This window comes from Gopherus evgoodei, chromosome 3 (genome assembly GCF_007399415.2).
Source record: "Gopherus evgoodei ecotype Sinaloan lineage chromosome 3, rGopEvg1_v1.p, whole genome shotgun sequence".
NCBI lineage: Eukaryota > Metazoa > Chordata > Testudines > Testudinidae > Gopherus > Gopherus evgoodei.
In genome coordinates this window covers 6,953,406-6,966,780 of record NC_044324.1, presented here as the reverse complement: position 1 = coordinate 6,966,780, position 13,375 = coordinate 6,953,406, and positions in this window count along the sequence as shown.

Below are 13,375 nucleotides of genomic sequence, written 5' to 3'. Positions count from 1 at the left end.
ATATATACACACACACCCCGAGCCAGCAACACACGTGTACACACAGACACACGCAAAGCCAGCAACACCCATGTACACACAGACACAGAGCCCACATGTGTAGGAGCTGAGATGCCAAAGGAAAGATCAGCTCTCCCAGTTTGCACTAGAGCCAGGACCTGGTGTGTGCTGGTGCCCAAAGCACCCGCTGTCCTGTGGGGTCCTTGGGATGCTGTGTTAGATGCAGAACCCCATGCCCCCAACCCAGAGCCCTCTGTGATATCTATTAATGGGAGAACCCCAATAACCCCCCATGCCCCCAACCCAGAGTCCTCCATGATATCTATTGATGGGAGAACCCCAATAACCCCCATGCCCCAACCCAGAGCCCTCTGTGATATCTATTAATGGGAGAACCCCAATAACCCCCCATGCCTCAACCCAGAGCCCTCCGTGATATCTATTAATGGGAGAACCCCAATAACCCCCCATACCCCCAACCCAGAGCCCTCTGTGATATCTATTAATGGGAGAACCCCAATAACCCCCCATGCCCCAAGCCAGCAAACCCTTGTAATATACAATCAGCAGCCAACCCACCCATGGGCCCCAATAGGGAATGTCAGGGGGAGGGTGCCCTGTTCTGCCCTAAGTTCTGGGGCAGTGCCCACTCCCTGTCCTGGCTCCCCAGTGTGGATCTGTTATTTATTAACTTGGTCCTAGGCATGCAGGTCAGAGGGAAATCAGCCGGGTTCTGCTCCCCTGCCCCGTTCCGGATCTGCCCTGGTGTGAATGAGGCCTGCACGCAGCATCCTGGCTTCAGAGCCCGAATCCAGCCCAGATCCTCGGGGGAGACAGGCTTAATGATTAATTACCAATGAATTCTGGCAGCTCCTGGGTGCCAGGAGGTCCCCGCCGTGCTGTGCCGTGCCGCTCCGGGGGTTGGCACCACTTTCTAGGGCACGGCCCATCTCAGTGGGTCACCATCCCCCGCCCCGCACTCCCTGCAGATTGGCTTTTCCACAGATAAGGCTGTGAAAATCTTCTTACACTCACTTCTTCGAGCTGCCAGGCTTCTCTGGGAGTGATTCTCCAGAGCTGGGCCCTTCGGGCTCACATGGGCCGTGTTATTTATTTATTTCTGTATTCCTTTCCCTTCCTTCCTTCCTTCCTAAACTTCCATTGCATCAGATTCTGCTACATGGGATCTGGTCAGCGGAATCACGTGGGTGACATTAACCCTTTCCGGACCCCACGGGAAAATGGAAGACCAATGGGTTTCCCCACAAGGCAACAGGGAACAGAATCCAGGAGTCCAGGCTCCATGGCCTATGTTCTAACCCACTAGCCCCCCTACCCTGCCAGACCTGGAATTCTGTGCATGTGCACTGCCACCATTAACAGTCCTGTGGCCCCTTTTCCAAGAGGAGACACACTCGGCCGGGGGTCCTGGGCACACACAGCACCCTTTGTTCCAGTTACCCCTGGAATTCTTTCCCACTCCCCGTTGCCGTGTGCTGTTAGAAGCTGCTGCGGCCCAGCCTAGAAGAGGCTGCATTTCAGCGGCAGGAGAGGTAATTCCTACACATAGTTCAGCTATCAGCTCCCTACCTTTGTAAAGCTCTCTGGGATTAATTATTACAATGGCATTTTCATTGCCAGGTTCCAGCGCGGTGATAAGCTACCACATCTCCAAGCACCCAACACTTATTAACTAAGCTTCCGCCGCACCAGGAGGTGGATACAACCATTCCCATTGTAGAGGGGTAAACTGAGGCAGGGGATGGTGCCGTGACTTGCCCAAGGTCATGCAGTGAATCAGCAGCAGAGCTGAAGTAAGAACCCAGGAGTCCTGCAGTTCATGTTCCTATGTCCCTGCAGTTTCAATTGCTGGATGCCAGTGGCCTGGAGGCAGTGCTCGGGGACCAAGAAGAGAAACAGGAGTGATATGGAGCTGCCGGGTCCAGCGCAAGGTGCTAAAAAGTCACCAACGAAAGAAAACAGAAAAGCAGGAGCCGGGGCCGATGGCAAACCCTCCCCCCGCCCGTATCAGATCCCTCCAACTGATGAGCCAGTTACCGTCACCTGCAGCATCCAGGCCCTACCCTCAGGGCAGGCTCTGCACTGGGGTCCGTGCAGGGGAGGGGACTCTGGATTTACTCCGGGGCAGCTGAGCTCAGAATCCAGCCCTGAGCCCGTAGGAGTCAGTGGGTGACTCCAGATTTCCTGGGTCTGGCCCTATTGACTTTAGAGTCGGTCGGGAACAGTTCCGATGCAAAGCTGTCCGGTGCCTGGTTTGCTCTGAAATCCACCCGGCTCAGTGTGGCCAAGACGCCCAGGTGCAAACTGAGCTGCGCTTGGCAGGATCCCGCTCCGGATCGAACTCACACTGCCTGAGCTGACACCCACTGCAAACACCCTCACATTACAGACAGGCGGGGAAATGAAGGCACAGAGCAGCCCTCTGCCAGGAGAGCGCCCCTTCCCGCACCCAGCACCCCCTGCGGGTGGACTAGCCGGGCCTTTCTGCCGCCTGGTTTCAGACCTTTCAGAGCTGGGTGTTTCGGTCTGTGAGCCCCCGTCTGAGCCTCCCCAGGCGCCCACCCCCATATGGCCCCCCCGCCTGCCACGCCCAGTCCCCTGGGCACCACGAATAACTTTGGTTATCAGCACCCAACTTCCATTGGGCTTCCCATCGCCTAGCAACAGACCTGTCACCGGCTCTGCCTCGGATTTGATTGATCCAAATTATGCTGTAAACAAAGTTGCCATGGCAACACGTGGAAGGGGGGTGAAAGTTCACAGGCAAAAAAATACAATGTTCCAGGATGTGATGGGGGAGGGGCTACAGCCTGCACCAGTGGGGCCCCTGGAGGAACCCAGCGGGTGCTGGATGGGAGACAGGTCTTCAGCATCTCCTCCAAGGCGCCTTCAGGGAGGGAAGTGGGGTCTAGTGATCAAAGCAGACAACCAGGAGCCCGGATTCCCTGCCTCGCTGTTCAACCTTAGACAAGTCACTTAATGCCTGCTATGTGCCTCAGTTTCCCCAGCTGTGAAATGGGAATCACATGACTGACTCCCCTGTGCGCAGGCTTTGGGACACAAGCAGCCTGTGACAGCAGCTGCCCCTCGCAGATCCAACAGCTGGAACTGTCAGCGCCCTGAGCGTGTCGCACTGCCCCTCTCTGCCTCCAAGGGGGGGGATAGTGTGAGTGTTTGCACACGTGCACGACTGTGTGTGACCGTGTGCATGTGTGACTTGTGCGTTTCAAAGCCTGAAGTAGAGGCCAGAGCTCCCCAGAGCTGGGCCCTATCCCGTGGGAGGGCAGCTGGGCCCAGCAGCTGAGCCTGGCTCTGAGGAGTGGCCGGGAGCTGCAGCGCTGGCCAGACCTGCGGGGGGGCATGGGTGGGTGCATGTCAGGCAGAGAGGGCTGCATTGCACTGGCCCAGCTGCAGCAGGGTCTGACAGCTGATTTCAAAGCTTCCTGTGCCCTTTGGTGGTGTCTCCCAGCTGCACTGGGGTGCAAGGCGGGGACTGGCTGGGCTAGGGGCACCCCTGTGAGGTACCCCGATGATGGACAGCCCCTAGAATGAGGCAGCCGGCAGTGCACGCTGAGCATCCCGAAGGCGTTCCTAGAGCTCAGGGATGGTCCTGGGCGAAGCCCAGAGCCGGGGCGACCCAGCCCAGCCTCGGCCTGCTGGTGCAGCTGCCTCTCAGCGGAGCCCCGAGACCAGCCCAGTGGATCCACTCTCAGGGTGGCTGTAACAGCAGGTGGGGAAAGGGGGGGGCACTGCCGGCCCTGAGGGGCTCCTCCGGGGGTGTCACAAAAAACACATGGTCTCTGCATGTATGTGCATGCGAATAAGCACCACGGTGCACAAGCAAACACACACATGCACACACCTCATGAACATACTCTCCACCGCACACACGCCTGCATAAGTCTATACAAAAGCAAAGAAGCCCTGCCTTGCACACTCACACAGGTACACTCCTGTGTGTGTGAGACACACGACTACACAACATGGCTGTGCACACACCCACACCTATACACCCCTCCTTCCCCTCCTCAGTCCCTCCTGGCAGCTTTTCTCCACCAATGCCCTAGCATCATGTGACTCTTTGCTTTGCCCAACTGCTCATTCAAAGAGACCCTCCCACTCCATCCCTCTGCCCCATGCCTGCCCCACACACGGGAGCTGGCTCGTGTCCAGGTGCATCTGCTCTGCCGTCAGGAGCTTTGCCTCCCCAATGGCTCAGGATCCCCCAGGCGGGGGACCAGCCCGGGCAGAGATGCAGGGGGCTCTCTGCACCAGCAGGATGTGGGGGTGGGGGGTGAAGAACGAACGAACAAAATGGACGTGTCCCCTGAAAAGTTCAGTACACTCTGGCCAGCTCCTTGGCTGGTCCCCGGCCCCTGCCCAGTTCTCGCCCCCACACCTAACTGGAAACAGGCGCCCGCTGGAAGATGCTCTGCAAAAATGCCCCTTCGCCCGGCTGGGCCTAAGTGGTTCTGGAAGCCCAGCAGAGGCCAGCAGCTACCACCTGCCAGTAGGGGCCCAGGTCAGGGTCCCCCCATCCAGCGGTCCCTGCCCGGCCTGCCAGGGCCCAGCTCAGTGTTCCCCCCTCCAGGGGTCCCCCCACCCGGCCTGCTAGGGCCCAGCTCAGGGGTCCCCCCGCCCAGCCCACCAGGGCCCAGCTGAGGGGTCCCATCAGGACCCAGGTCAGGGTCCCCCCATCCAGCGGTCCCAGCCCAGCCTGCCAGGGCCCAGCTCAGTGTTCCCCCCTCCAGGGGTCCCCCCGCCCGGCCTGCCAGGGCCCAGCTCAGTGTTCCCCCCTCCAGGGGTCCCCCCACCCGGCCTGCTAGGGCCCAGCTCAGGGGTCCCCCCGCCCAGCCCACCAGGGCCCAGCTGAGGGGTCCCATCAGGACCCAGGTCAGGGTCCCCCCATCCAGCGGTCCCAGCCCAGCCTGCCAGGGCCCAGCTCAGTGTTCCCCCCTCCAGGGGTCCCCCCGCCCGGCCTGCCAGGGCCCAGCTCAGTGTTCCCCCCTCCAGGGGTCCCCCCACCCGGCCTGCTAGGGCCCAGCTCAGGGGTCCCCCCGCCCAGCCCACCAGGGCCCAGCTGAGGGGTCCCATCAGGACCCAGGTCAGGGTCCCCCCATCCAGCGGTCCCAGCCCAGCCTGCCAGGGCCCAGCTCAGTGTTCCCCCCTCCAGGGGTCCCCCCGCCCGGCCTGCCAGGGCCCAGCTCAATGTTCCCCCCTCCAGGGGTCCCCCCACCCGGCCTGCTAGGGCCCAGCTCAGGGGTCCCCCCGCCCAGCCCACTAGGGCCCAGCTGAGGGGTCCCATCAGGACCCAGGTCAGGGTCCCCCCATCCAGCGGTCCCCTTGCCCGGCCTCCCGGGGCCCAGCTCAGGGTTCCCCTGTCCAGCAGTCCCCCCGCCCGGCCTGCCAGGGTCCAGCTCAGGGTTCCCCCCTCCAGGGGTCCCTCCTCAGCCCACCAGGGCCCAGCTGAAGGGTCCCGCCAGGGCCCAGCTCAGGGGTCCCCCCGCCCAGCCCACCAGGGCCCAGCTCAGGGGTCCCATCAGGGCCCAGGTCAGGGTCCCCCCATCCAGCGGTCCCCTTGCCTGGCCTCCCGGGGCCCAGCTCAGGGTCCCCCTGTCCAGCTTGCCAGGGCCCAGCTGAAGGGTCCCGCCAGGGCCCAGCTCAGAGGTCCCCCATCCAGGGGTCGCCCTGCCTGGCCCTCCAGGGCCCAGCTGAGGGGTCCTTGGGCTGGCTGGGGGGGGCCCAGCTCCGACCCCACAGGGATGGGCGGGGGGGCAAGCCCCTGGGCCCCAAGAAGGGGAAGGAGATCAACAAATGGGAAAAGCCCCAGCGAGCCCCTGTGATGCCGAGCGGGAGGCAGAGCCAGCGACCCTGGCGCCTCGTCCTCCCCTTCCCCCGCCGCCACGGGGCAGGGACCAGCCACCCGCCTGCCTCGCTGCCCGGTGCCGCCAGAGTAGTCGAGCCCGGGCGAGCCTGCAGCAGCCGCTTCCCCCAGCCTTTCAGGTGAGCCCCCCCCTTGCTTGGGCATTTAACTCTCTGCAGCCCAGAGGTTAGGGGGGCAGAGGGTCTCGCCCCCCACCATGCACCTCCTGCACCCCTCTCTGGGGCATGTCCCACCTGGATGCTCGGTCTTTGACCCCCTGCCCCCCTGCCATGGCCCTGGGGGGGCATGGAGCCTGGCCGGCTCTGGCTGGCTCGGGGGCTCCAGGAATGGGACATGGGGCCCTCCCCGGCCGGGCGGCTCCTGGATGGGGGGCCCTGGCAGCTCTGGGGTGGAGTCAGGAACGGGCCATGCCCTGGCAGGCCTGAGCTGGTGCTGGGTGCGTCCCATGGGCACAGCAGAGGGGATGGGGCTGCTGGAAGCCGGGCATGGGCAGGCAGGCCCCTGGCACAGGCGCCAGCCCCAGTGTGGGGGTGAGGAGCAGCAGCTGCCCCCTGCCCACTCAGCAGAGAAGCCGCAGGGCCAAGGCTGGGAGTGGCTGCAGGGTGGACAGTGCTGCTGCTCCTTGCCCTGCCATTTCGGGGGGGGGCCTCCTGAATGCCCAAGCCCAGCCTCAGGGACACCTCTCCCACCAGGGAGTGACCCCCCAGGCCTGCCCCCCCAGGCCCTGAGTACCCTCCTGCCCCCGAACCATGTGCCAGTCCTCACCCCGTGCTGGTCTGGGCAGAGCCTGTTCCCCAGCACACAGCGCCCTGCTCCCGACCGCCCAAGCCCCAGATGCACAGACAATCTCCGCTCCCCTTTGACCACCACTCAGCGGGTCTCCAGCCCTCCCTGCTGGACAGAAAACCCAGGAACCTCCCAAGGCCCCAGAGCTGGAGCAGCCTGGCACCGTCCCGGGCCATTGGGCCTGCCCCCTGCTCTGGGAGACTGGAGCCAGCAATGCTGCGGCTGGGCTCCAGGCCCCTGCTCCACTCCCCAGGTCTGTCATCCCATCTCCCATCTCCCCACAGACCCCCCGGAAGCTCCAGAAATGCAAGAACTGCTTCAAGTGCTGGGATGGCAGCACCTCTTCCAACATCACCTCCAGCTTCCTCAAGAGGCAGGTGGGAATCTGGGGGGCGGGGGGCTCCTGGGGGAAGCCCAGGGCAGGGGCTGAGACTGGGGGGAGAGCAGGAAATTCTGTAATGGAGACCTGGGGGGTGCTGACTGGGGCAGGCATGGCCAAGACACGGATGGGGGGAGTGGGCGGGGAGGAAGGGGGCAGGGAGCACTTAGACTGGCTATTATCGCAGCCCAGGAGGCAGTGGCTCCCTCCGGGGCAATCCCCACATTCCAGGGACATAGAGTGGGCAGGGCCAGGGGCCCCTGCAGACAGGCCCAGCCATGCTGGGTGGGGCAGCTGCCCCCCTGCACCTCTTGCCCTAGGGCCCTCACTGCACCAGGACAGACCTACCCCACGGGAGCCTGGCACTGCTGCCAGCACCTCAGCAGCCTCCTAACGCCTGGGGGGAGGCAACCCCTAGGCAGCCAGCCTGGGGCACAGAGAGCATTATAGGCATTGTCCTAGCCCCGCCTCCGTTCAGGAGGTGTTCACTTAGCACTGAAATGCAGCCACCTCTGGGGTGAGACGTGGCAGCTCCGGAACAGCAGTGTAGGGCAGGAAGCAAAGAAGGATTTGGTATCCAGTTGAAACCATGGGCACCGTCTGGGCTAGAACAGAGGCAGCAGAGCTGGAACATAGGCAGGGCCCTGGGCTTCGCGCTCAGACTCTTGGGGGCAGGTGCCAGGGGATCTAACCTCCCCAGGGGTCAGAGCCTTGCCATGTTCCATAGAGAGCAGCCCCCGGCGCTCCGCTAGGCTCTCGGCTTGGGACAGACCGACTGGGCCCAAGCCACAGAGCTGGTGCTAGTGGTGTGTTGCAGACAAGGAGTAGAACCGAGTGGTAGCAACATGGTGGGCATGCGAGTGTGCCAGGATACGGCGCTGGGTCTCCTAGGCATGGGTTTCTGTCTGCACCTGCCTCCGGTGCACGTATCGTCCATGTGCGGGGCTGTGTTGGGGGTGGGGCGGCACTCACACACTCACTGGGCAGCCCCCCCCTTCCACATGGGTGCCAGCCTCTCTCGGCCGCCCACACAGAGATGCTTTGAGGCTGCAGAATGGTATGAGCAGCTGTTGCTACCAGACACATGCCCCCCCCGATCCTGGTGCCTGTGACACAAACATACCCCCCCACCCAGCAGCTGCATGGGCGCTGGGGCTCGGATCCCTCTGCTGCCCCAGGACTCCTGCCTCCCTGCCCCCATCTCGCTCCCCTCTGCTCTGCTGGGGTCATTCCTGTCCCTGGCTGCCCTTCTCCTGCAGCCCCACCGCCGTCCCCGTGCCTGGCTGGTGTTTTCCACGCTGGCCTGGGCAGGGGTGGGTTTGCAGGCGCCCAGGGGAAGGCATCTCTGCAAATCTGCCTGGCAGCTCCTCAATAATTCATATGCTGCCGGAGAGTGCTCGCAAGATGCCCTAATTCTGAGACCCGTTCAGCTGCGGGAGACACCCTGGCCGGCCTCCTGCTGGGATGAGGGGGCCCTGCTCGCCCCATCAAGCCCCCTCCCACTCGCCCCCATACTTCCCTCTGCAGGGGGGCTCTGAAATATTTCCAGAGGTAGGAGCCAGCAAGTCCTGTGGTCCCTGTGACGGGATCCTGCCGCATTGGGGCGGGAGGAGGGGGCTCTGCAAGGCGTGTGTCAGAGACAGACGGATGGACGCAGGGCCAGATCCCACTCTTGGCTGCACAGGTGTAAATCTGGATCGCTGCCCCTGCCACAGCAGGGAGCCCAGGGCAGAGTCTGGTGCATTGAGCAGAGACCCTAGCCCGTGGGCCCTCTACAAATCTGGGGGAGAGGGAGAGCAGCTTAAAGCAGGGGGATAGGCAGCATTTTCCTCCCAACAGCCCCCCAGTTCTCCCCACCCAGCATCTCACTCGCACTCAGGGCTTGTCTTTGTGGGGGGAAACCTGCTCTTTGCCTTTCCCATTGGAGCATTGAGTTATCACCCGTATTCCAGCCTGGCCTTGGGAAGAGAGCAGCAAGGGGAGAACCCAGGAGTCCCAGCTTCCAATCCCCACCTCTGACTACTATAGGCAGGTTTCTTTCCAGCCCCCCTGCTCTGAACACCAGACCCCACTCCCCTCCCAGAGCTGGGATAGAATCCAGGAGTCCTGGCTCCCAGCCCCCAGCTCTAACCCCCACCAGCCCCCCCACTCTCCTCCCAGTGCCAGGAGAGAACCCAGGAGTCCTGGCTCCCAGCCTCGTCCCCCGCCTCTCTAACCACTGGACACCACTCCCTACAAAGGGCAGTGGGGAGGAGAGTCTCTTTCTAGGGGCTGCGGAACAGGGAGTGACGCTAGTGGCTGCGGGATGGATGCCAGGGTCTCTGTCAGGGAGGGGGGCCAAACCTGGTAGCTGAGACACACAGCTGCGGGGGTGGGTCCCACCCCTTGCCATGCACCTCCCATGGGGGTGCTCCACTCCCCACCCGCCCCCGCATTCTGCTGCCAGCCCTGGGGTTTGCACTCCCTGGCCTGAGTCAAGGGGACTCCCCCTACCCCCAGCTGCCCCGAGTCTCCCGCTCTCTCCTCTCCTGGAAACCTGACGCCTCCTGTCCCCAGGGCTGCTCACTGGCATCTCCGCACGTCCATTAGTGGCAGGGCTGGCCAGGCCCGCGGGCTCTCTGCTCTCTTATTTATGAGTCTGCTTCACAAGAGCTAAATGGAAAGAGCTCCCCCCCCGCCCCCCTGGCAGCTTGACGCCCCCGCCTGGGAGGCTGCTTTGTCTCACAACTGGGTCGATGCAGCAGGAGTGCTGAGAAGTGCCCAGCCCCTGGGCAAGCTGCGTGTGGCTGGCACTGGGCTGTGCCGGGCGGGGAGCGGGCAGGAGAGCTGTGGGGTTTGCTTTGGAGGTGGGGGACAGCGAGAGGGTGCTGTAGGGAGGCAGTGGCTTGAACAGCCGTGGAGGAAGGAGGCAAATCAGGTTGGCGCTGTCTCTGGGGTGGGGCATGTCCCTGGTATCACTGCTGGCCCAGGACCCCAGAGCCAGCTGAGCGGGCAGGGGCAGTTCCGGGCAGACAGATGCTGGGGGGGCAAGGCCAGGGCACCAGGGCTAATGGGCCAGTTACCAAAGGGGCTTGGGCAGCTTGCAGGGCACAAGGACAAAGGGACTTGGGTTTGATGGGAAAGGCTCCCCAGGTATCACGGCACCCCCTGGCCTCACACTGGGGTCAGCACTGCTTGGAAGGGGAGGAGCCCCCCAGCCCCACCCCGACAGCACCTGGGGTCCTGGGAATGTCTCCCAGCTCTGCTTAGCAGGTGGTACTGACGTGTCTGGGGGATGAGCAGCAGGGTTGCTGGGCACCCTGGGGGGGGAATGGACGGAGCATGATGGGGCATTGCTGGCTAGGAGCTGAGCCCACTGGGGCGGGGCAGGGGGCTGGTGCATGGGATGGATGTGGTCCTCCCCCAGCCATTGCAGGGCGGTTCCCAGCTCTGAGCAAGGCCTGGCTCTGGCTGGGAGCTCACCTGAGACCGACCCAGACCTCGACCTGGCTGAGGCTGTCTCTGCCCCAGAGGCTGCTGCATGGCAGGCTCCTGGCAGCGTCTCGCAGAGGTCCCTGGGTGCTGAGCCACCGGCTGCAACCCGGGGAGGGCTAGGAGACCATCTCTCTTCTCGATGGAGGAGCCGGGGGATAGCAGTTCCACCCCCACTCCCCAAGGCGCCCTTTGCCTTGGCCCCACACTTGGAGACCATGGGGGTCGAGGTGCTCGGTGCTCCCCTGCCCCTTGTGAGGTCCCCTGACCAGACCCTGCTGTTGCCCAGAGCCTCTGAGCTCTGTGACCCCAGAGCACATCTGGGGAGGGGTTAGTGACGGGGGTTGGGAGTAATACGAGGTGGGGGGAACCTGGCTGGAGGAGGCTCCAGCAGCTGGGCCCGGGGGAGCGGGAGATAGAAGTGGGGTGCGGGGTGCAGGGTGCTTGGAGCACACGCTCCAGGTTCCAGCTGCATGGGGTGGATGTATCAGCACAGGCCTCGCGCCGTCCCTGTCTCTGGGCTCAGCTGAACAGATGGGATGTGGGCACCGGCCCTGGAGCAGGGGAACCATGACCCAGGCTGGCCCCTCCTGGCGAGTGAGCTTCTGCTCTGAGCCAACATTGTGCCAGTCTGGGCCCCCAAGGAAATCTGAGGGGCTGGGCCAGTGAGGAGGGGTCCAGAGCCTTTGTGATCCCCCTCCCCCATGATGTCACCGCCCCATCTCCTGCCCCATCGCACATCCGTGCCCCGTCCCACGCGACATCCCTGTCTCAGGCCCCTGCCCCGTCCACACAACATCCCCGCCGCATCCCAGGCCCCCATCCCGTCCTCACACGACATACCTGCCCCATCCCAGGCCCCTGCCCTGTCCCATGCAACATCCCTGCCCCATCCCAGCCCTGCCCCGTCCTTACACGACATCCCTGCCCCATCCCAGGCCCCTGCCCCGTCCCATGTGACATCCCCACCCCGTCCCATGCGACATCCCCGCCCCGTCCTCATGCAACATCCCCATCCCAAGCCCCCGCCCTGTCCTCACACAACATTCCCACCCCATCCCAGGCCCCCGCACCGTCCCACGCGACATCCCTGTCTCAGGCCCCCGCCTCGTCCCATGCAACATCCCTGCCCCGTCCCACATGACATCCCTTTGCTGTCCCAGGTCCCTGCCCCATCCCACGTGACAACCCTGTCCCAGACCCCCGCCCCGTCCCACGCACCATCCCCGCCGCATCCCAGGCCCCCGCCCCATCCTCACATGACATCCCTGCCCCATCCCAGGTCCCTATCCCGTCCCACGCAACATCCCCACCCCGTCCCAGGCCCCCGCCCTGTCCCATACGACCTCCCTGCCCCATCCCAGGCCCCTGCCCCGTCCTCACTGGACATCCCTGCCCCATCCCATGCCCCCGCCCCATCCTCACACGATGCCCCTGCCCCGTCCAACAAAAGCCCACGAGCTCATGGCTCCTCATGCACCATTCCACAAGATGCTTGTGCACCATCCTGTGAGAGCACATGAGCTGCTTGTGCGCTGTCCCGGGAGCCGTCCCGTGGGAGCCCGTGGGCTGGGCTTCCTGCCTGTGTCCTGCGAGAGCCTGTGAACGGGGCTGGGCTGCTGAGCCAGGCACCGGGTGAGGAGGCAGCTGGTGCATCTCCTCCTGGGAAGCAGCCACCCTGCATGTCTCTCTCCAATTCCAGTGTCTTCCTGCTCAACGAGGTAATGAGGGTCCCGCAGCTCGTGAGCCCAAGCAGCGACTGGGTCGGCCCCGTTGCTGCACCGCTCTGTGTGTCTGTCTAGCAGGGATGGGGGGAGGATGCACCGTAGGGTGGGGGGAGGAGGAGTTGGACTGACCCTGAAAATGGGTTCAGGCTGCAGACTCAGCTGCTAGAGGCTTGTGCTGTCCCCCCACCTCTGGCAAGAGGCTACGGGGCAGTGAGGGCCGAGGTGCTGGAGTTTGGGCACAGCATGGAGGTAGGTGGGAGAGCTGGCTGCAGTGCCAGACGGGCTGGCAGGAACAGCAGGGCAGGCGCCAGGGAAAGCAGCTGAGGTGCTGGCTGGGACTGAGGGCTCAGCCCCTCGTAAATGGGATCCTTTGCCCTCCCGCAGCGTGCCCAGCCCCATGGCACTCGCCCCGTCACGCTGCCCGCTGCACAAACTCCCCCTGGGGCTGGATTAGCCCGGAGCCCCCCTGCAACACTCCCCTGCAGTGCCCCCTGCTGGGACTGGAGTAGCTGGGTGCACCCCCTATAGCCATGGTACCTGCCCTGCCCCCTGAAGCGCCCCCTGCTGGGACAGGCTGGGTGCACCCCCCCTATAGCCAGGGTACCTGCTCCATCCCTGCAGCACCCCCTGCTGGGACAGGCTGGGACTGGAGTAGCTGGGTGCACCCTCTATAGCCCTGGTACTTGCCCCGCCCCTGCAGCGCCCCCTGCTGGGACAGGCTGGGACTGGAGTAGCTGGGTGCACCCTCTATAGCCCTGGTACTTGCCCCACCCCTGCAGCGCCCCCTGCTGGGACAGGCTGGGTGCACCCCCCCTATAGCCAGGGTACCTGCCCTGCCCCCTGCAGCGCCCCCTGCTGGGACAGGCTGGGACTGGAGTAGCTGGGTGCACCCCCTATAGCCAGGGTACCTGCCCTGCCCCTGCAGTGCCCCCTACTGGGACAGGCTGGGTTCACCCCCCCATGGCAAGGGTACCTGCCCCGCCCCCTGCAGCGCCCCCTACTGGGACAGGCTGGGTGCACCCCCCCCATGGCAAGGGTACCTGCCCCGCCCCCTGCAGCGCCCCCTGCTGGGAGAGGCTGGGTGTACACCCTTCCCACCCAGGGAAG